Source organism: Thermobia domestica, chromosome 2, assembly GCF_964235325.1.
Source record: "Thermobia domestica chromosome 2, izTheDome1.hap1.1, whole genome shotgun sequence".
In the NCBI taxonomy this organism is placed as follows: Eukaryota; Metazoa; Arthropoda; class Insecta; order Zygentoma; family Lepismatidae; genus Thermobia; species Thermobia domestica.
Window position 1 is genome coordinate 245,340,676 of NC_137455.1, and position 23,291 is coordinate 245,363,966.

The following is a 23,291-nucleotide window of genomic DNA, read 5'->3' on the forward strand; positions in this document are numbered from 1 at the left end:
CGAACAGGGGGAAAGAATCCACCAAGATATAATGGCAATGGAGAAAAGGTACCAGGGACGATGGGATCCTTCAATGATGGGGGACTATTGTTGGGGTCTTGTTAGAGAATGCAACATTTCTTACAAAAGAAGGAAGTAGTGTACGTTTTTGTAACCCAATGGAAGTTTCATATATTGTGATAGTTTTGATTGTCTTTTCATGACCTTTTGGTACATTTGTATTATTGTTTATTGTAAATTGTCACACTTGTAAATTATATTGTATTATATTTTATATATGTGTTTGTGGTAATAAAGCAAAACGTTTTACCTCAACTTAAGAGATCTGAAAGCATTACTATAAGGTGCAATAAACAGTACACACAGTATACATACAAACATATTTATTTCTCTAGAAAGAATAAAGCGATTATTACGAAACTTGGAGGGTTTGTTAAATATGACTCAAAGTATACTTAGGTATAATTTCTATGTTAGTATATGCAAGGGGACAAGATCTTGGGGTGTAAAATAAACGAAAAGGGAAATTTTTGAGGGATTTTCCCGAAAATCCCTCTGTTACGGGACAATCGTACGTGATGGAGAAAAACCGAGTGCATATTCGAATTCAGCGCAAAAAGTTCCTTTAAGAACTAATTCCTTTTATGTAACAAAACCTTTGTTAACTAGTGTTATTCGAGCAGACGGTTCTTCCAAATTTTGACATATTTCTTACAGTTTCATATCAGGTTAGAACAATGCATTTCTTTTAGCAGAGCACGAACTAAATCAGAAGCTCCATTAGTGCTTGCAGATTGACTTCAGGCCTCAGTACAAATACAGCGTGGACGTAAAACGTAACAATTTCAGTGAATAAAACACGAACCAATTTATTTCAGCTCCCCACTAAAAAGCAGGGGTAGGAGCACAGCAACAGGGTCCGAACGGCAGCGACGGGATGCGTCCGTAGGGAGCAGGCGCGTCAGCGACGGGGAATATACGTCTAAACGAGAATAGTGGAAGACCACACTTACATATGCAATACTTTCACTGATCACTTAAAATTCATTTCAATATGCTGTACACTGACAGTAATTACTTATATTCACACTCTCATTCCTTCACGAAAAATGTTTCTTATAATATTTTACCGGGGAGAGGGGGGTACATTTGAACAGGGGGTACCTTTGAACATTTAAGATAACAGGCTAGAAATAATAGCATATCTGGTGGTTTCAAAATTTTTGTTTTGGCAAAACTGTGTTGCGTGACGGTCAACTGTTATCTGCCATTTTAGTGTAACTGTTGATGAACAGCAGTACTTTGTTACATTTGTGGGGTGGAAAGTTCAAATTTTTCTGAAATTTTGCAAGATTTTTGCCAGAAGCCTGTGTTTTGATATTATCTGCCATTCATTGCAGAAGCAAGTACATTAGTTTACTTATCTAATGTTGCCCTTTGTATTTCACAATAGTTTGTACTATCTGAGTATTACCAAATTCTGCTTGGTCATGCCGGTTGGGGCAGTTTTGAACAAAAATTAGGGGGCACATTTGAACATTGTTCTGCCTATACTTTTCTGAAACTTATAAGTATCAGCAATATGTTTGTGTTCTCAGACAAGGAAGAAAAATATTCAGTGCCAACTGCTGATATTGTGTGTAGACTTTCTAATCCTACAACTTCTGGAGAGACAAAGCGTAGTGCAAAAATTCTGACATTTCATGTTGATTTGCAGAATTTTAGGGTAGAATAAATGTCATGTCCAGTACCCGGTTATAGTGAAAAAAATGCAATTTCTTAGATCTCTTAGATTGCTAGTAGTAATAGGTTCTCCGGGTATGACGAGCTAAATTAAAAAGTGAATCATAATCATATTTTCACAGATATGCTACGATGATCATATTTTCACGATGACAAAGTTTTCTTCAGATCACACCTACGCCTATAGATATGTTGTCCACATATCCTTTGTGTGTGTGTGTGTAACGTATAATGTACAGCATATATGCAGGCCCGTATTTAGGTAAGTGCTATTCTGTGCTCGAGCACAGGACGTCACAATTTAGGGGGCGGCAAAATTTTGGATTTTTTAAAAAAAAAAAAAAAAGATTCACAATAAAGTTATATTTAACACTACCACACTCAGAGTTCCGCCCAAGATCGAGAAAATGTTTAATTCGCTCTCATTACAGTAGTTACTAATTAGCTAGCTTATCTGATTATTTTTAAAAAAGTCATCCTCTCCTACTCCCACCCCAAGGGGTGAGGATGAGCTTGAACATCATGAAAACTGATACCGTTAAACTCAGCGACCTCGAAAACAATGAATTCAACACTAATATATGTCGTTTTTGATTACTTTTAAACTCTCGCCCGTCTCACTCGGGAGTTGAGTATGACCTTGAAGTTGAATTGGATTAAAACTGTCACTATTCATCTCAGCGACCCCAAAAAATATGAATTCAACTCAATTCAGATGTGTTTCCGAAGGGGGAGACAAATTGTTTAGAGCACAGAGGCGCACAATATATAAATAGGAGCCTGCATATATGTTTCACCAATTATTACTATTATTATTATTTCCTTGCCATACGCGATTGGTTAATTCTTGTGCCTTAAACCGTTAATGATGCTTTGTTACATTAGCCTTGTTGTTCGTGAACGAATTCATCCTGAAAATAACGATTATTGTAGTAAAATAATGGTTTGTTCAAAACTGCCCCACGTATGTTCAAGTCTACCCCATGCTTGTTTCAATCTACCCCCCAAGGGGGTACATTTGAACGACACCCCCTGCGCCCTTGCATAGAATGACAAGATCAAACAAAGTACTCTATTTTATGGCAAATATAATGTATATTATATTTAGCTTTTGCTACAGTTCTATAAGGAAATTTACTGTGTGTTTGGAAGCAAAAACGAATATTCGAAAACAAATGTTCAAATGTACCCCCCTCTCCCCTATATTTGGTAGAACCGTCTGCTCGAGTGAAGCCGCATTTTGAGTGATAGTGAAATCATTGTAAGCGTAAGTGTGCTTTTCCATTATCCTTCTTTACGCGCATAGTCCCCGTCGCTGACGTGCCTGTTCCCTGCGAACGCACCCCCTCGTTGCCGCTCGGGCCCTCTTGCTGTGCTCCTGCACTGATTCCAATAGAATGCATTTGTGCTTTTTAGTGGGCACCTAGCAAAAGTTATTTCGTGTTTTATGCACTGTACTTAATATGCTACGCGTCGGGAAGGTTCTAGAACACAAGTCCCCCCCCATATAGGTTAACAGCTAGATTGGTTCTTTTCTGTACCAAAGTTTAACATTTAATTCACATAGTATTGTTGAGCGAGCGTCAGCGAGTGAAGGCGGGTTAGAGCCCCGCACGGCACGTTGTTTTCTGTCTTTGTTACAATTAAATGGGAAGGGGTACCTGTGTTCTAGAACCTTGCCCCATGCGTCTACTCTATATTTACACTAACCCCCGTGAAGTCAATCTGCAAGTAGTAATGGAGCTCCTCATTTAGTGCATATTCTGCTATAGGAAATACAATGCTCTAACCTAACCTGAAAATGTAAAAAATGTATTAAAATTTAGTAGAACCGTCTGTTCCAGTAATGCCTCCAAAAGCATACACTTACTGTCATCTCGTTGTTTGCTTGTATTTATCAGTCTTTCGCCTTGGCAAATAGTACCACAATGCGTGCAGCTTTTATTATACGGATTCATAGTATAAGTAGTAGTAGTAGGAACGGGTTAGAAGCCCCGCGGAGGTTGGTTGGTCCTGTTCTCGACATGAAATAGGCAAATTAAAGATTTGTCCATTTTTTTCGTATATTTTACAATCTACGGATCTGTATAATAAAACTGCACCACAGAATGACATACTTTCCCATGCATACTCACTCCCATATACGATTTATTGAGAATACAAACACATACATTATCATTTTACTACCTTCACTATTAACATTTTATATAGTATTCTACCTAAAATATTTAATTTGATACAGGCGTCTGCAAATGTTAACCTAATGTAGGTATCCTCGTTCTTTCTACGGTATTTTAATACACTGTAATAAGAAACCGTAGAATACTCAATCTGCTGAATTTTACACAGAATGCACCTAGATAGGAATAGGACAGGAATTATGCTTACTTGTCTTAAAGCTGACCTTTATCACAGGTGACTTTAACAAAACACATTATTTATATTCACAAACAATACCATCAAAACACGATTCCGCAAATGGCTCACGATTCCCAGCATGCACTGCTCAAACTGCAGTTACAGTACGGGGAACGTCCGCGCTTTTTAGCACCTAAAAAAGACGTCTATTTTTGGTGATGTCCGACACGTGATTCTTTGTACCATTCTGGCACGTGATAAACACGTACAATTTAGGTCATGTTTGACACGTCATTTTTGTTACCATTTTGGTACGTGATAAAGACGTTCCAAATTTTCAAAAGACGTCATTTTGAATTCGAACCCCAAAAAAAGACGTGTTTATGACGTGACTGTGCTACTTGGGGTCAATAACAACAAAATAGCTAATACTAAGAGTACACGCGATCTATTACTTCGATAGAAGAGGCAAATTCAACAGATGTGTTTACGTATAAAAGACTGATGCCCTTCGGCACTTACTAGAAGGCTTAACTGGGTGGAAGCAACATAGCAACGTTCTATGCGAAAGAACGCTGTTTGTTCTATCTGTTTTGGTATGAAGCACGAGTTTGCTTGTGTGTCTGTCTGTGTGCGTCCTGGGGATCAGACGAGTTAACATAAAGTTACTAAATTTTGATCACGGATACTTTTGTCCAGGCCCCAGACTAGGACGAAGCGGTTTTTTTTTTAATTCGAACCAGGGTTCTCAGGGGAGGGGTGCAATGTAATGATATTAGAAAATGGCCAATATTTGTGTCAAATCCATAGTTTTCACGGTCGCTGAAATCAATTGTGACACTTCCATTAGCAATGACTCAAAATCGGCTACCATTGTATGCGGGCCGGGGTCACCGGAGGGTGGGGATACCGAAACACGTAAAAGTAGTCCAAAATGACCTATATTTGTGTCAAATCCCTAGTTTTCACGGTCGCTGAGATGAATGGTGATTCTATCAAAGGCGTTAGCCCCTAAATACAACTGGAGGCGCGGTGGCTCAGTGGTAGAGCGTTCACCTCTGGTGCTTGGGGTCCCGGGTTCGATCCCAGCCCACACCAAGTGAACTTTGTGGTGAATAAACACCATGTGCGTGGGTTTTTTCGGGGTTCTCCCTTTTCCTCCCACTTTCTTCATTCCACCATTTCATACATTACTCATCATCACCGTCTCCTTTAGCCTAACCGGCATAACCGCGGGACGTAAAACTCAAAGATTTCATTTCGGCCAACTTGGTTAATACACACCATTCATCAACGGGTAGTTGTAGAAATGAGTCTTTTACAACAGGAGTTGTTAGCTCAATCGGTAGAGTGCTGACTCATGGATTCAAAGCTTGTGAGTTCGAAACTAGTCCGAGACAAAAGATTTTTTTCTGATTTAATCCTTCAGATGGAAACGTTTCTCTATTCACCTTTATCTCGTAATTCTGGATAGAGATGTTTGGATGTGAAAAAAGATACTAGAATATAAGAAAAGAAAGATAAATTACGTGATATCTTTTGCAATTTTTAACTATATTTTCACCTATGTAGGACGTTTCTGAAAGTTCAGATTTCTATATCTCCTTTTCCCTCTCTTACGTGTCCTTTAACTACGTAATTCCCACACTTATTTCATAAATCACATATACATATATTGCAGATGTATCTCTTTCTCTTCTCTCTATATCATGCCTGGAGATAAATGTTTCGACAACACGTTACAGACACGATTTACAAAATACAATTCGATCTACGATATCAGTGATACATGTTGTGGTGTTTAACTTAACATATAAAACAATAAATAGAAAAGCTGAGAATACGAATCTTTACAGAGATGCACTCTAAAAACGGTATTGTTATATTCAACCATAATTATGGTTGAATGTAACTATACAGTATTGTTAATATAGCGCCAGCAAGAATTATGACTGGGAGTACAATATTATATTGTTAAAAAAATTTAGCTGGGTCAACAATAATTATGGTTGTCCTAGACATATTTATGATATTAACAACTATGCCAATTATTGTACTTGCAACTATACAGCTGCTATATAGTTGGAAATACTATATGATATGGTCATCGGAACTATCCAAAAAGGTATTGTGTTTGTCTCTACCATACAATATATGTTGTGACACCAACTTGTATAGTTGTTGTAGCCATACTCGAAGTGCTAAAATAGTTGGTGTGACGTGTCCTGATGCTTTCACGACTATACTTTATGGTCAGTATAAATATCTGCGTTGTTAGTAAAACTATATTGTTGTGCTGCACTTACCATAAATATTGTTGTCCAAGAAATGTGGTATTGTTATCGCAGCTATAGTTTTAGGCTGTCTGTACTATGCATATCATGTTAATAACTATACCAGTAGTGCTAAGGCAACAATACTGGTATGGTTATGGCCATACTATTATTGTTGCCCTAACAATATTGGTATAGTTGCCCTAACGATACTGTTATGTTGTCTTAGCAATACGGGTATAGTGAGTGCTGCCATACTGTGAGTGTTATACGCGCCGAAAAAACCTACGAACTTAATGCAATTTTGGCTAAGAAAATTATCTGACTTGGTAGACAGTGTTGTTTAATTTTGAAGACGGAAATATTTACGCATAGGCATATGTGGGTTCTGATATTTACTGTTGGATCGCTTCCCAGCAATAAAGACGAAACCAAACAACGCTGTCTACCAAGCCAGATAATTTTCCCAGCCAAAATTGCATGAGGTCCGGAGTTTTTTTTTCGACGGGTTTATATTGCATGGGATTGTTATTATGTAACATGTCTTAAGGAAGGATGTTGACATACACAACTATGCACAAGTATTAAACTAGTTTAATGATAGTTAGCATTTTAGATGCAATCTTGTGCAGCAGCTCTCAGAGTACAACGGCACCAATATTGCATATAGGCAGATTGTATCTAAAATGGTAACGATCCATGGTGATATGTGTCGTCATCCTGTTTCTTAAATGTGTTACATAATAGCAATGCAGTGCAATATAGGTAAAGTCCACAGTACGGCAACAGTCACTATAACGGCACTGGAATTGGCACAATGAACAGCAGTAGTAAAACTATACAGCAGCACCTGTAAGAATAATGTACAGACTACATGAGTTGATAGAGTGCATATTTAATAATCTGATGAACCTTCCAACGTCACTTAAGCAACCGTTTTATTAATTTATTCCTATACGTTTCGATGATTTCTTTATCATCATCCGTGGCTCAATGGTAGAGCGCTCACTTCTAGAGCGAGGGGATTCTGGTTTGATCACAGCTCACATGAAGTGGCCTTTTATTGGATAAACACTATGTACGTGTCCTTTCTCGTGATTTCACCATTTCCTCAAACCTGATTCATTCCACCATGTCGTTCATTATCATCATCATAGTTTTCATTTGCCTGGAAGCATAATCGTGTGACGTTAAACAAAGAAGTGACTTTAATGAATATTTATATTCACGAATTCACATAATGGTAAATTTTTCAGTCGTTAGAAAGAAGAAACACTATTATATTTCATTAACAGAAACCACAACTAAGGATTTATAACTTGAATGAACCGCTTGAAGTGTACAACTTCGACGTCACACAATATGTGACTTCCTGTTTGCGTCCTCGTATATAGTATATACATTCCTAAACTATATGTAAAATTAGATGGCTTACCAGCAAATATTAAAGTTGAAAGTGCAACAGCGATTTTTAAACAAGAAAATCATTGTACAATAATATAATCGAACAACAGACTGAAAATTTAAAAATTTAAAAGTGGAAGCAACTGCTATTATAGTAATTCGAACTCAGAAAGCGTTTAGAATATGGACTCAGCATTTAAAAGAATTCATTCTTAACCTACGAATTATTTTGCTGTAAATGTGAACAGAGGGCCACGAACGCGGAAGTTCGTCAATCATTCAAATTCTTTACTGAACTGTTAAAATCAGTGTTTGTTTCTTACCAAAAAAGTGAAAAAATACCATTGTGAGAGACCTTAACACTTACTGACGATAAGAACTTGTAAAAATGTATATGATTAAATTAACACAAAACGTGCTTAATTGAAATTCAAAGAAAGTGTTTCAATATAAGCTATATAGTCAAGTTACACTTACCTTCTTATCTTCATTTTTTTTTTTTTTTTTTTGCACTCATGCTTTTTATTTTTGGTTAATAGCCCATTAAAAGACCCATACTACCTATAGTCCGCTTCATCCAAACTGGCGTGTGGCATCAGCCAATAAGCTCATAGTGTGCTGTTACTAAGCCTTCAGGGAGGAATCTAATCATTCTTAATTGTCCACAAATACGAATAAAATCAATTATGAATGATTCCTCCCTGAAGGCTTAGTAACAGCACACTGCGAGCTTATTGGCTGATGCCACACGCCAATTCGGGTGACGCGGACTATAGTAATATAGACTTCGTTTAGTGCAATACCAATACTAATAATATAGGGTGTTGTTACAAAGGGAATGGATGTTCAAGATCTTTTGTACATGATTGTACACTGGAAAACTTCTGGGATATCTATTCTCGTATAAATATAAATGTCCACATGCTGATATAATTCTTTTTCCTTTCCTGTATCGTTACATTGAAAGAACAAACCCTTTAAATTATTGAGTATTATTATAGTGATTGTAGATAAGTATAATAGAGCTTTTAGATAATAATGGAAAAACTACAGACTTTAGAACAGACTAATCCTTCTATAGGTAGTACATTCGAGGGATAACAAAAGTATACGACTAGACCGGGAGACTTGGTTGTTCTCGGAGACCTGGGTTCGAGTCTCGAACCAGTTATTTCATATTTTTTATTCTTTGAATATGATGGAATTTGCACTCTGCATGGTAAGTCAGAGACCCAGGTTGGATTCCTGTCATAATATGTTGTAAGATAACTCAGATTAAGCAAACAGGAACCCCCAGAGGAAGTTAACAGAAATCTCGTAGTAACGAAAATTAAAAAAAAAAAATCGTCTCATATATCATACATAAAATTACGCAAATATTAAGTTGTTAAGATACTTGAATAAAAGTTACTACGATCCATCAGAAGCTATTAAACAAAATGTCATGAGGAAACTTTGCCTTCAGTGTACATCAAAACAATAATTTATTTATCGTAATTCCTAGTTCATTTAGAATAGTAAGTAATGGCTAATTAACGCACAAAGCAGACTTTATCAGAATTCATTTAATTGTATTTATTTTCTCATAACCAACACAATATATTTTATATTAAATTACAACTTAATATAAGTAACGTATACATTATATATCCAAAATATACTTGTCTTGAAACAAAGTAATCTTTTTAATAAGGATTAACAAGTTATACTTCTTTTGTTTAACAAGTTATACTAGTAACAACACCATCCCTATATCAACAATACCACCATTCTTGTGCAAGTTAGCTTTAAATCACCTAAATATCTTCTTCTCCGCTTTCATTTTTTCCACAAGTTGTAACCTGTAGCAAATATCGACGGAGAAAAATACTGCTTTCGTGATTTTCTAAATATTAAGTCGCTTAGAAAACATCTCCAGAAACACGAACAGCCTAACAGGTGTTTACTGCAAATGTTTCTCACCATAACCTCGTTGAAAGTGTTCCAAAACCCGTTGCTTCAGCTGTGACTTATGAATTGGTGTACACGTTGTTCCAAATTTTAATGTAGAAACTTATGAAGGATCAACCAATGATCAGCCTTTCCAAGATTTGATGTAGAAGTTTATGAAAGAACAGTTGGAAAAGACGTTATGCAAGTTTTATTCTTTTTAAAACCAAACTTGAATAGCAGGCCAGATATACAAGAGTGCATGATCAGAATATTGTCGATTACATAAGGAACTTGTTGGTTGTGGATAGATGGATATTCTGAAGGAAAATGTATTACAAAAATTGTAGCCTTTACATTTACCCTTTGAGAATATTCTCATCTTCTATGTCCTTCCACTCAGGCACCAACTCATCTATAGCCTGAAACCAAATATACTCAATAAGAAATTGTCCATAAATTGTAAACGAAGTCAAAACCAATCTTAAAGCTATAAACTCACTCACTCACTCACTCTCTCTCTCTCTCTCTCTCTCTCTCACACACACACACACATACATATATATATATATAATGTAAGGTGTCTCGAAAGTCCCCTGACATAGGGTAACACTGTTATTATCAGAGTTTTAACAAAACGTAAGAGGGAAAACTATCTCCAAATATGATATTTTCAATCTACAGTGAAAAGATCTTTTAAATGGGACGAGCCGTTTGGGCTGTACACTCTTTATGCACCCAACGTTAAACGAAACTTCAACGTTGCCATTTACCTGGAACCACAACATAAGTGAATGAAGTTACTGTCTTTTACGCTAACATGTCGACGGAGAGCCCCCCTTTCAAACAGTAAATTCATTCACTTATGTTGTGAGTCTAGGTTAATGCCAACGTTGCATTTTCGTTTAACATTGGGCGCATAAAGAGTGTACAGCCAAAACGGCTCGTCAAATTAAAAAAAAAAAAAAAAATCCTTCACTTTAGAGTGAAAACATCATATTTGTAGATGTTTTTTACTCTTACATTTTGTTGTAACTGATAATAACAGTGTTACCCTATGTCAGGGGACTTTTGAGACACCATATATATATAAAGTGTTAATGAACAGGTGACTTCTCACATGAAAGTAAGTGTGGTCGAAAGAGCATAGTTTCGGAGTTATAAGCTACCGAAAACGCGAAAAAATTAACTTCAAAGTTCCGCAGCTCCACTCCTATGGAGCATATTTCAATTGGGTCCGAATATCTGTTTCAGAATCCTCCGGTACTTGTGCGACAATTTTTAGAGAAGCAGTTTGGGACTAGTTAAAATTTTATGAGTACTCCCAAACTGCCTATCTAAAAATCGTTATGCAACAACTGGAGAATTCTCAAAAATGGATATTTGGATAGGGCACATACTAATGGAGCTATAGACCTTTAAAGTTAATCTGGTCACTTCTTCGGCAGTCTTAACTCCGAAACTATGCACTTTTAACCGCAGATTCATTTTTTTTAATTATAATGTGAGGAATCACTTTTTACAGTTTGTGGTCTAGTTCATTCACACGCTGTACAATATATATATATATATATATATATATATATATATATATATATATATATATGGTGCGTCATTTATAAACTCCAATGATTACAACGGGAAGACCAAAAGAGAGGAAGAGGAGCGAAACTTCGTAGGATGCAAGTAGGGGGAGGGGGACACATTAATCTGTATTAGGCATCAACATCCAGTGAACAGTGATGTCAACCCCACATAAAATTAGTTTTTTTTTTAAAAAATAACACCACATTAGGTTATTACAAATTTAAAATCTGCATTTAAAGAGAAAACAAACAATGCCAAACTTATTGTTCAATGTTGCAAACCAACAATACTACAATATAGCAAACATGAAAAAGTAACAAAATTTGAAGGTTTTTACAATAGTACTAACGCAAATAAGACAGACGGGGCAAGGCATATCGAATGTACCTTTTGGTAAAATACTACCATGAAGATTTGACGTATTTCGAAGAGATAGGAACAAAATTCTAACAAACTGAAAATTTGACTTTTCAAAGGCTTTATTTTGGAAAGTTTAATATGTAACTATCACATTTAATTACGTACATTGCTTTCGAAAAACATTAAAACCATAATAACTTTATTGTTCTTTGATATCTCAAACCGTTCGAGAGATAATTTTCGAGAAGAACATTTTGAAAAAGTTCAATTTTTAATTTGTTACAATTTTGTACGTATCAATATGTCAAGTATTGTGAGTGTACTGTTTGACACTAAGGTACATTCGATAAGCTTGCCTCGTATCATTTCTATTGTAGAAGCCTTCCAAGTTTTTTCTTCTTTCCATGAAAATGAAATTTTAAAAGTTTTACGTCCCACGTTTATGCCAGTTAGGCTAAAGGAGATGGTGATGATGAGAAATGAATGAAATGGTGGAATGAAGAAAGTGGGAGGAAACGGGAGAACCCCGAGAAAACCTATGAGTACGATGCTTGTCCACCACAAAGTCCACACGGCGCGAGGTGGGATCGAACCAGGGGCACTAAGCACCGGAGGTGAACGCTCTACCACTGAGCAACCGCGCCCCCTTTTTTCTTTTCATGTTTGGGAAACTAGGGTTGTTAGTTTCCACCACTGAACATCAATTGTGGTATTGTTTGTTTTCTCTTTAAGCGTAGATTTGCAATTTGTAATAAGATAGTATGCAATTTGCTTTCTGAAAAACCTAACTTTATATTACACTAGCAAGACTGATCTCCGGGTGTTGATGCTTAATATGTGTGTACCCTTATCTTCTAGTTGCTTTGTCACAGTTTCGCTTCTCTCACTCTTTTGCTTTTCCGTTTTAAGATTGAATATTATAAATGACTCACCGTATATATAAACTAGCAATTAAAAGAGTAACTGTGCAATTGTAATTAGTAATATTAAATTTGTTCTTGCTGTTATTTATAATTCGTGACAAACTACACAATTTATGAATAGTGTCTTATAATTTCTTAAATTACCTAATGATGGGATATATTGTATGTACAAACAAGTAGTACTGCCACGTGTACACCACGTGAAGGAGTTTGGTTTGTATTCTATAATATTTTTTTTCAATATTACAATCGAAAATTATTGTAGATTTCTACCTCTCCTTTTCTTCGTATATATTAGAAATAGAAAATACTATTGAGACGCTAAATTTATTGCAGAAAACCGCTTCCTGTTATCTATTACCGTTTCAATTCTATAGCGATCAACGTTAAAACCGGAAGTGGTTGATCTTTGCAACTTCCGGTTTGAATACGGTTTCAAGATAAAAAATGGGTTCTTATTCTTGCAATACTAAATTGAGTGTGTAAAGCTGCTTCTCGACATACCTAAGTGTTTGCTCTACGTAGATTAATATTAAAACCGGAAGTAGTAAATTTCCCCCACCTCCGGTTATAGTAAGGAAGTACAGTTAAGGATGCTATATTTTAGTTATTAAAATACTCGCCTCCTAGTGTTAATAACTTCACCGATATTTCGGAATCACTATCAGGATTCCTTCAACGGGGCTCTGTGGCTCGTTATTATGAATATAAGACCACATGGTCCATTTTTTAGAACAGTAAAATAAAAGTTTTTTCCAAGTTTTATATCAAATAAGGAGTGAATAATTGGTTTGTACACGCCAGTAATATAACTATGTGCATTTATTGAAATAAAAATATTAACTCATTACTTATACTATTTCTTATTGATAAAATTAGATGATACCATCCCATCCTTATCCAAATTCCCTTTATCTGTGTTAAACCTGGAATTTTTTGTTCAGATGAAGCAGAATACATTCTCCCACTTCTTACTTTTCAAGGCCTGGAAACTAGCTAATTATACAAATTTGTAATTTCATATATGAAAGTAAATATTATTATTTTTACCTTTACGTGAAAAAAGGAGAATCTTTGTTGGCTTTCGTATTTTATGGGTCTCCACGTTCCAGCTGTGTCTTTCTTCTTCGCAGTTGATGTTACTACAGGAAAATGTCTTCTCAATAAAGTAAAAAGGACTGTGCTTCTTGTATCTGGAAGAAAAGAATAAGCATTCAGCATCCCTTTCAAACTTAAGAAAATAAACTGTGAAACATTCATTATCGTTCTCTTTTAGTATAAGGCATCTCCTTGGAAAAACTTGTTACGTTACATAATCAAATTTACAGCCACTGTGTCACTATTTTATACCATAAATTAGTCGGTAGTATGTGTTATCATGCTAATAAAAAAAAAAGCGAAGACTTCCCACGAATAAACTTTATTTCCAAGGCATATTCACAAGTAGTAAGACACTGTAAATATATATTTTGAACATATATCACCATGCTCGTCAAGGCAATTATTCCAGGGGTACAAAGCATAATAACTACATAAAAAAAAAAAACACATGGGTCAAGTCACTGAAGCAATGTCACGATTGCCTGCTCCATTTCCAAGACAAAGCATCCTCTTCTGACCCTAAAAGACCCAGTTATTTTCCATTTTAAACTAGAACTATGACAGTTTAACACTGCTCAGCTAAAAAGGATTGACTCGTAACCTGTTTTGTAATCAATAATAAGTCAATGACCTATAAAACATGTCCTGAGGTCTTGTATTTACTTTCTTAGCAGTTGAGTTATCATGAGAAAAGTGCTACCTTGAGAAACTATGGTGGGAAATAGCAAACTCTATACCAAAAATGTACATACTTGCTAATCCACGCTATTAGATACATTCTAAATAAAAATTACATACTGCTCTTGGAATAATAAACATTTCTGACCAGTGTATATACACTTATTTACTAAAAACTAAATTAACTTAACGTTGTCTTCATCAAACACTAACTGAAAGAGATCTTCAGAGCATAGACATTTATATTATAGAAACTGTTACATTGTATTTTAGTTTTAATAAATAAGTGTATATACTCTGGTCAGAAGTGTTAATTATTCATTGAGTTCCAGAATCACGAAGGATAGAGATACTGCTCTTGATGGCGCAAAGTGTAGTTTTTTTTTTTTCTTTTTAATTATTTTGATATTTCAAAAGAAATGAAATCTGAGTTTTACGTTCCATGGAACTGCGTATAGGCTAAAGGAGACATCGATTATGGAAATGAATGAAGAGAAGGAATGAAGAAAGTGGAGGGAAATAGAATAACCCCGAGAAAACCTCTTCACACAGTGTTAGTCCACCACAATTTTCAATAGGCGCGTACTGGTATCGGAACAAGGGCCCCACGCACCACAGATGAACGCTCTAATACTGATCAACCGTAGTCCCTTTTTGATATTTTAAGAATGTCTTATAACAAGAAAGAAGAAAACAAGAAAAGCAGCAGCGACAGAAAGCTATTTACGAAGATACCAAAGAGGGAGGAAATAATTTCAAATAAAACTAAACTGATGTGACTTCCTTCAAGATAGACTGCAGCTTAGTATAAAGAGAAACAAAGTTTGTCCTAGGCTTTTGAGTAGGAGATGAAGAAATCGAACCTCCTATCGATAAATAACATTAAATTCAAATAAGCCACAATAAAAGAAACAACTGAGCAATGGTAGTTCTCGAGGAAAGTCACAACGTTAAAAATAAACATTTTATTGGTATAAACTAAGGAAGTTGATCGACATTTCATTGTTAGCGTATTATACAAAGATTAGTAAGATACATTAAGTTTTCTTCTATTAGACGGTAGTGATAAAATGGCAATTCTTTCCGATGTGACTTCCCTCAAGAGCCACCACTGGAGTTTTAAATCCCTCTTGCACTACTGTGATGATATGGATATCTAAAGATTAACGTGGAATATTTCAGTCACACCTCACAAATGCCGGAATGGAATCTTCTGTACAGCCAGTGAATATTCTATATTCTCTACACTTCGACTTACCCAAATGACGCAGCACAGAATATAATATTAATAATAGTAATTAACACTATTGTATCATACACACTGAAATAAATCAATTTGTATTCCTGCAATTCTGCTATTACAACAATATATTACATTTATTTGCTGAAAACGAAGCAACGGCAAACACATTCTCCTTATGGGGAAAAAATATCAACACTAACCTGAATTAAGATTTTCTCTTTTCAGTACTGTTGTTAAATATAGTGTCTCTGGCAAACTTCTAGGTTTCTTTAACAAAATTTCCTCCACTTTTGTGTTCAGGTTTGGCCACTTCTCTAAGAGAAGTAATACTTTGTATTTATGTGTGAAATCAATCTCAATCTATCAGAAAAAAGAAGGAGTAAATAAATATGTTTATTTCAAGAACCATTATTTTTCGTAGGAAAATATTTAAATTTCAGTGGGCTAGGTAACAAATAGGCTACGAATAGTTATGCATTTTCCATGTTTCTTATGCAAATACATATTTATCGTATTTTACGAGACACTGCATATTTTATAGCATCTGTTTTTCTTCTAATGCACATTCAATGGTATCTGCTGCAAAGAAGACCATAATTTGTAAGTGAACATGGAAATATAACTCATTTATCGATGATTTTTTTTTTTTTTTTAACAAAATTGCCCCTGCTAGGACGGAAATTCTATTTTTGCACAGATTTTCTATCTTGTTGAGTGATCAGAAATCTGCTACGAAATGTCACTGACCAAATTCCTTGCAATGGAATCCAATTGAAACAGGGGTCACCTTTATCTATTGATGATAACACTCCAGCAGTTTTGAAGAGACAAGTAAGCTGGATGATTGCAGTTCGGCATATCAACAGAAAAGAGGACATATTTGCATGCATATTTTGAGGTTTTTAGTGCATGACTATCCGAAGCCTTGTAATAAAACATTTTGTATTATGTATTACTAATCTAACATTTTTCCACATCTTTTCTTTCAATATCTCTGTTCTGCGCCTAAACAGTTTTTAAAATATTATACAACCTTTTTAATTTTGCACTCTAATCACGCATAGAGCCGGATTTTATGAGGAAAACGGAAATGTTAGCTTTTTTGACTATTATATGTTTTCCTTATTCAAGTACGACCTTCATTTTCCTGTACTAAATTGTGAAACGAAAGAAGTACTTTTAGAACATACACTACTTTTTAATCCTAAGTACCTTTACAACATACACTACTTTCGAATCCTATTCCGTCTGCCGCTGGTTGTCTTTATTGGCTATTGAACCGGTGTCTTAGTATACTAGAGCCGCTACGTCTCTGGCTCCGACAGTTCTGCACGTGGACAAAACAATGTTACCAATTTGTCGTGGGTTTAACCGTATACAGGTACACTAAGAATAAACAGAAAAAGCAAGCGAATTTAATCGAAATGAATTGCTTAAGAAATGCTGAATTTTCATGGCTTTTTGAAACTTTCCGTGTAAAAAAACTATACAAAAGTTTTTTTTTTTTTTTTTTTTTTGCTGGAGTAACCAAAACTGCAGAAGGAGAATTAAGTTCTTCGGAACATTTTTAGTTTGTTATCTTCTAAACAGGATGTTCCCACACGCAAGACATCAGCAACTCGGTTCACCACACTGGTCACAGGAAGAAGAGGACCTCCATTATCGCGCTAGTTCTCGAAATATTCACGAAGTCTGCATATAAATTCTCGGTTTTGTCCTTTATACACTCCTATTTTCTTTGGCTTCGGTTCTGAAGAACTAACCATTGTCACCAATTAAATACAACAATATTCTTAAGAGCACACCCAAAACACCCAAAAAGGAAAGGAAACAACTCAAAGTTGCCATAATCGAATACAATCTCAAAGTACTTTTCACTCAACTATGCACAAACGAAAGGAAGAAGACAGAGTGGCAACAACGTCTGCTTTCCGTGTCAACGCGGTTACAGCTCGGTCACTCATTGGGCCTTGTAGGGGGGGGGGGTGTCAGTGTAGTATAAACCCTCGCTTTCTTTTTCGCATAGCTGTCAGAGCCAGGGATACAGCGGCAACAGTATAGTGGCCAGCATGTGCAAGTTGTGCAATATTCGTTGCCTAACCAATATCAAGTTCCTGCAAAACTTGTCATGTGTAGTACGGATTCAGGAAATTCAAAAAGACAGACAAAAAAGCATCATCTCCAATCAAGAAATACTTTATTATCAATTTCAGATACTCTATTAAATTCTAATATAAGTTTATTACTCAATGTTAGAGCCATTAACGACCATGTGCATAACGTTATTTTAACAGTAGTAGCATTCGAAAATGTAAAACTATGCAATATTAGGAGTTATACCGCTGAACACTAGTTCACCGATTAAATTCCTCTTGTACATGTAAAAAATGAAAAGAAATCTTTAAGTTTAACGTCCCACGATTATGCCGGTTAGGCCATAGGAGACGATGATAATGAGAATTGAGTGGATAGGGTGGAATGAAGAAAGTGGGAGAACCCCGAGAAACCCACGAGCACGGTGTGTCCACCACAAAGTCCACACGGCGCGCCAAGAACCAGGGACCCCAAGCACCGGAGGTGAACGCTCTACCACTGAGCCACCGCGCCCCCTCTTGTACATGTAAGTTCACGATCCTCGTTTATTTGTATACCTACCATCGCTGACGCGCCTGCTCCCTACGGATGCACCCATCCCAACTGCTCGAATATCCCTCTACCCTTCTGCCCTGAATCGGTTAAATAGAGGTCGTGCTTTTTAGTGGCCACCTAGCACAATTTGGTAAATCTTTTATTCACGGAAGTTTTTTTTATGTCACATGTCCTACTATATTTATACTGAGCCTTCCTCAAGTCATCTGCATTCAGGGGTATAGGCAGAAGTTTTATCTTGGAGGGGCCCATCGCTTTTGAAGGGGGAGCAGCTACAATGTACAAAGCCAAAAAAAAAAAAAGTGTTACAGGTAGTGATTTGAAACCTAAAAAAACAGGAAAATTTGGTTTCCGTCCACAAAAATAAAACACTGCTCATTTATTTATTTGCTTTTATCACCATAAATATTATGTACCAGTTAGTTTTAATTATGCGTAACCAAGAACTACTGCCAGGACCAAACGTTATACCTTTGTGCATAACTATTTCAATTTAGGCTCTTTTACACAGAATCTATCTACAGAAGACGGGAAGGTTCTAGAACGCATGTTCCCCTATATGGATTAGTAGCTAGATTGATTCCTTTCTGTACACCAAAGTTTGATGTTTAATCCACATAGTGTTGACGAACGAGCGTTAGCGTGTGAAGGCGGGTTAGATCCCCGCTGGGGCACGTTCTTTTCTGTCTTTATTACAGCTAAATGAGAACGAGGACCTGTGTTCTAGAATCTTGCCCATAAACTGATTTTTTTTTTTAATTTCACATAATTTCCTGACAAAAATATTTATTCATTATTCGTGACTAAAATAAAAACACCATAATTATTTTACTAACAGTTACATCTCGCTTCCTGTTTTACATCAAGTTGCGCAAAAAAAAAAAAAAGAAAAGAAAAGAAAAAAAAAAGCGAATGAGATCCGAACTGAGAAACGGAATAAAAACATCGTTTTTCACCAATTTTCCAGTTGATAAAAATGTATTCTAAACCACTAGTTACAGCATATAAAAAATATAATGTACTTACAAATCAGTTTAGCACCATTATTTAATGGTAGTATTTACAGTAGCTTTTTAAAACGGTGATATTTTTCCATCAGTAAGAATCGGTAAACTTTGTTATTTTTAAATGACTGAAACGAAGTAATCTAATGGCAATGTTTTAAAAGTTTGGTATTTGGGTGCTCAGGAAATCATCTGGGGGGGCTGGCCCCAATGGAACTCCTATGACTACACCCTTGCTGCATGCACTATCTAGTAAGCTCCTCATTTAGTGCATGCTCTGTTAAAAGAAATACAAAACTTTATTCTGACCTGAAAATGTAAGAAATGTGTCAAAATTTGGTAGAACCGTCTGCTCGAGTAATGCTGAGTATCAAGTTTTCTTCTATTAGACACTAGTAATAAAATGGTAATCCTTTCCGGTGTGACTTCCCTCAAGAACCGCCACTGGAGCTTTAATCCCTCCTGCACGCTTGTGATGAGACGGGGTCCTGAAGATTAACGTGGAATCATTGTTCGTGGTTTCAGTGAAATTTTCCTAATCTAGGAAAATTTCAAAAGTAAATTTAGCGAAAAGGGAAATTTTATGATAAAACGTCAAAATCTAGGGAAATTCTCGCACTGACTTATTAAACAATATAAATGTTTAGTTGTTGACTGGAGTTTATCGTCCCTTTGCGTAGCGAGGCTATATGAGACGGGACCTACTGATTAACGAGGAAGGTTCTAGATTACTGGTCCCACATGTAGGTTAGTAGCTGGGTTGGTTTCTTTCTCTACTAAAGTTTATACATTTAATCTACACAGTATTGCCGAGCGAGCGTCAGCGAGTGAAGGCGGGTTAGAGCCCCGCAGGGTACGTTGTTTTCTGTCTTTATTATTGCTCAATAGGAAGGGGGACCAGTAATCTAGAACGTTGCCGATTAACGTGGAATCCGAACCACAGGAGCTCCCGCCGGGAATCGAACCCGGGTCTCCCACGCCAAAGGCACGTACGAAAACAGTTTAGCCAAGAAGGAGCTCAATATAAATGTTCCATTTTATTTTTGTTCTTCAGAAATAAACCAATGCAATAGCCAGAGTTTAGTGTGTATTCAAAGTAGCATAATTTGCGTCAATTGTTGACTGGATGTTTTTTTTCTTATTTGTTTAAAAAAGTTAGAAACGAAAAGGAAATGAATAAAATAAATGTAGTTCATACTTCCTTCAATATATTGTCTAACTAAATTAATCTTACAACATACCCTGCATCACAGGAATTAAACACTCAACAAACTAGGGAAAGAGCTCCTCGTGGCTAACGGTTAGCGTATTTGCCATTGGCGTGGGAGACCTGGGATCGATTTCCGGCGCATGCTGATGTGGTTCCATGTTAATTAGTAGGTCCACGTCTCATATAACCTCGCTGCTAAACGGGACGTTAAACTTAAAATCAACTCAATCAACAAACTAGGGAAAATTTGACACGAAAAGGGAAAATTCTGTTTCAACCAAGGGAAACTTTCTTAAGAGAACCTACGAACACTGTGTGGGATACGAACTATGTGAGCTCCAACCTGAGTTACCCACAAAAAAGTTACATACGCTAAACACACACCCACGAAGGAACATTTTGAGTTCCTTGGGGCATTACTCGAGCAGACAGTTCTACCAAAATTTCACACATTTCTTACATCTTCAGGTCAGGTTAGAGGTTTGTGTTTCTTTTAGCAGAGAATGCACTAAATGTGTAGCTACATTACTACTTGCAGACTCACTTAACGGTGTCTGACTGTAAATAGTGTGGATGTATCGCATAAAAACTAAAGTGCATAAACCATGAACCAAATTGTGCCAGGTGCTCACTAAAAACCAAGAATGTTATTTAACCGAGTCAAAGCAGGAGCGCAGCAGCAGGCCCGACGGTAGCGAAGGGTGCGTCAGCGAATGGGGTATACGCATAAACGAAGGTAGTAGAAGAGCACACTTACACATACAAAACTTACACTATCACTCAAAATTCAACTCAATACGCTGTACACTAATAGTAATTACTTTTATTCGCACTCTCATTCCTTTATGAAAAATATTTCACACTGTAATTTACATATGAATTTCCTATTTGGTATAGGGTAACCCGTTTGTTCGAGCAATCCTTTCCCTGGGGCTATATAGCTAGAATAACCCGGATTCTACGTAGAGTCGCTCGAACGTGAGATTCTTAGCTCGAACCTGTAGTCTTCCCGTACCCGTCTCACAGCAACATTTAGGCAAGAGCCCAGATATCTACATTTAGTTATAATAATAGAAGATAACATGCCCTGAGGAGTTTTAACCTGCCTTCACTCGCTATCGCTCGCTTAGCAATACCATGTGAATTGAGTATTGATAAAGGTAACTCTTTACTTTGGGCAAGACAGTGATATACTGTCAGTACATATTATTGCCAAGCGAGCGTCAGCGAATGAAGGCGTGTTAGAGCCCCGCAGGGCACGTTGTTTTACGTCTTTCCTTCTTGGAACCTGTAATTATAATTGCGGGAACCGGTTCAGATTCATTGCTTATTGTCACTGCCTTGCCCAAAGTAAAGACTTGCCCTGATAAAGAAAGGAACCAAACTGGATACTAACCTGCCATGGGGATGAGCATTCTATAATCTTCCCCAATATTTATTCTGTGAAATTTACTTTGTATCGTATAATGAGTTGCTATAGTAACATTTTCCAACTTTTATCTCCTAATATGCAATTACTCAAAAGCCCAACCATCACCACAAATTTTCCTGTCAGTTAACTCTAAATGCGTCCGTGAACCTTTATTCCATTATGTAACTTAGGCAGATGTTGAGGCTGGAAATGGTAACAACCTATGCCTGCTCCGTTCATTATAGGGTGCACAATACAGCTTCCCCACTAAGAAACACTTTCTAAAGCACTAAGAGTGTACCTGGCACTCTAAGTATGTTCCCCTAAAACAGGAGAGTACGACAAGCTGTACTTTAATATGTTCACTGTTTTAGAAATTGAATTACTCCATTACATAAAACTCTATCATAATTTTGTTTAAGTTCTAAAATATTAAACCTACCTTTAAATAAATGTATCATATCTTCGAGTTCCTATTTCACAGGAAATTAGCTCTGGAACAAAGCAAATTTAAACAGTCGAAAACAAAAATAAACTATGTTCATAAACAGTTATACGAAAAAATAAATACAAATGGCGGACGAAGTTTATGATGATTCTAATGTCATTGTGCGCATGCGTAAACATGGAATAGCTGAAACAACTATACTTTTCTTTTAATGGAACTATAAAGATGATCCTTATGACAATAAAATCGTTAACTATATAATATTTTTCATACAGCACATATGAAATTTCTCGTATCATTCTGGTAACATAGCAAATAAGATTAATATTTTTTATGTCACCACAATTATATTTCCAACGACAATGCCAATTTTAACTATATTTTTATGGTTCTCAAAACCTTACTCGTTTTTAGAGTGTGACAGTGCACTGATGCTTCAAATCTGTGTATTTACTCCCTATACCTATGTTAATTCCCTAGTCAAAATAAAAACTCTTCAAAATTAATCACAAATTCTTATACAACTAGCCCTTCCTTGGACTACCGCGCAGTCACATACCCGTCACGGCAATATAACGGTACTTTCGGTGACGAGGATAAAAATACGCATACGTCAGAAGTCCCTCAAAAACATGGAAAATTGCAACGAAATTTCGTATTGGGACTATTTGCAAAACAATAAATGAATCGTGTTTTAATTTTTGCGGAAAAACACTGTTGGGGCCTAGGCCCCATCCGAAAAAAGTAAATATTTCCTTAATAGCGCAGGAAGGAGTGGACCGAAGCAAATGAAATTGTGTGTAGATTTTATATACACCCTATGTGAAATAAGCCCTTTCGTGTTTCTCAAGTTTCCCTATCCGTTTGGCTTCAAATTTGGCAGATCAAGAGCAAACTGCAAATAAATCGACACGTATTTTTGTTATTGCGCAAAGCCATTATAAGGGTTAAAAGTGCCTCCTGAAATACT

General features: G+C 36.2%; 1 protein-coding gene and 1 long non-coding RNA gene across 5 annotated transcripts in view; one reads left to right on the forward strand and one right to left on the reverse strand.

Moving 5' to 3' along the window:
• LOC145678425 (alpha-1-inhibitor 3-like) overlaps positions 1-23,291 on the forward strand; it is a 2,648,409-nt gene that overhangs the window by 1,339,809 nt on the left and 1,285,309 nt on the right. The window lies entirely within an intron of this gene.
• LOC145678424 (uncharacterized) lies at positions 9,339-22,608 on the reverse strand. 3 transcript variants are annotated; one of them, XR_014130389.1, is made up of 4 exons: positions 22,316-22,608; positions 15,800-15,959; positions 13,628-13,770; positions 9,339-10,129 (listed from the first exon to the last, which is right to left on the reverse strand). It is a non-coding gene; the product is annotated as an uncharacterized LOC145678424 (long non-coding RNA). The 3 variants fall into 3 exon arrangements; XR_014130387.1 differs by lacking the exon at positions 15,800-15,959 and having other exon boundaries at positions 22,316-22,592; XR_014130388.1 differs by lacking the exons at positions 15,800-15,959; positions 22,316-22,608 and adding an exon at positions 21,859-22,247.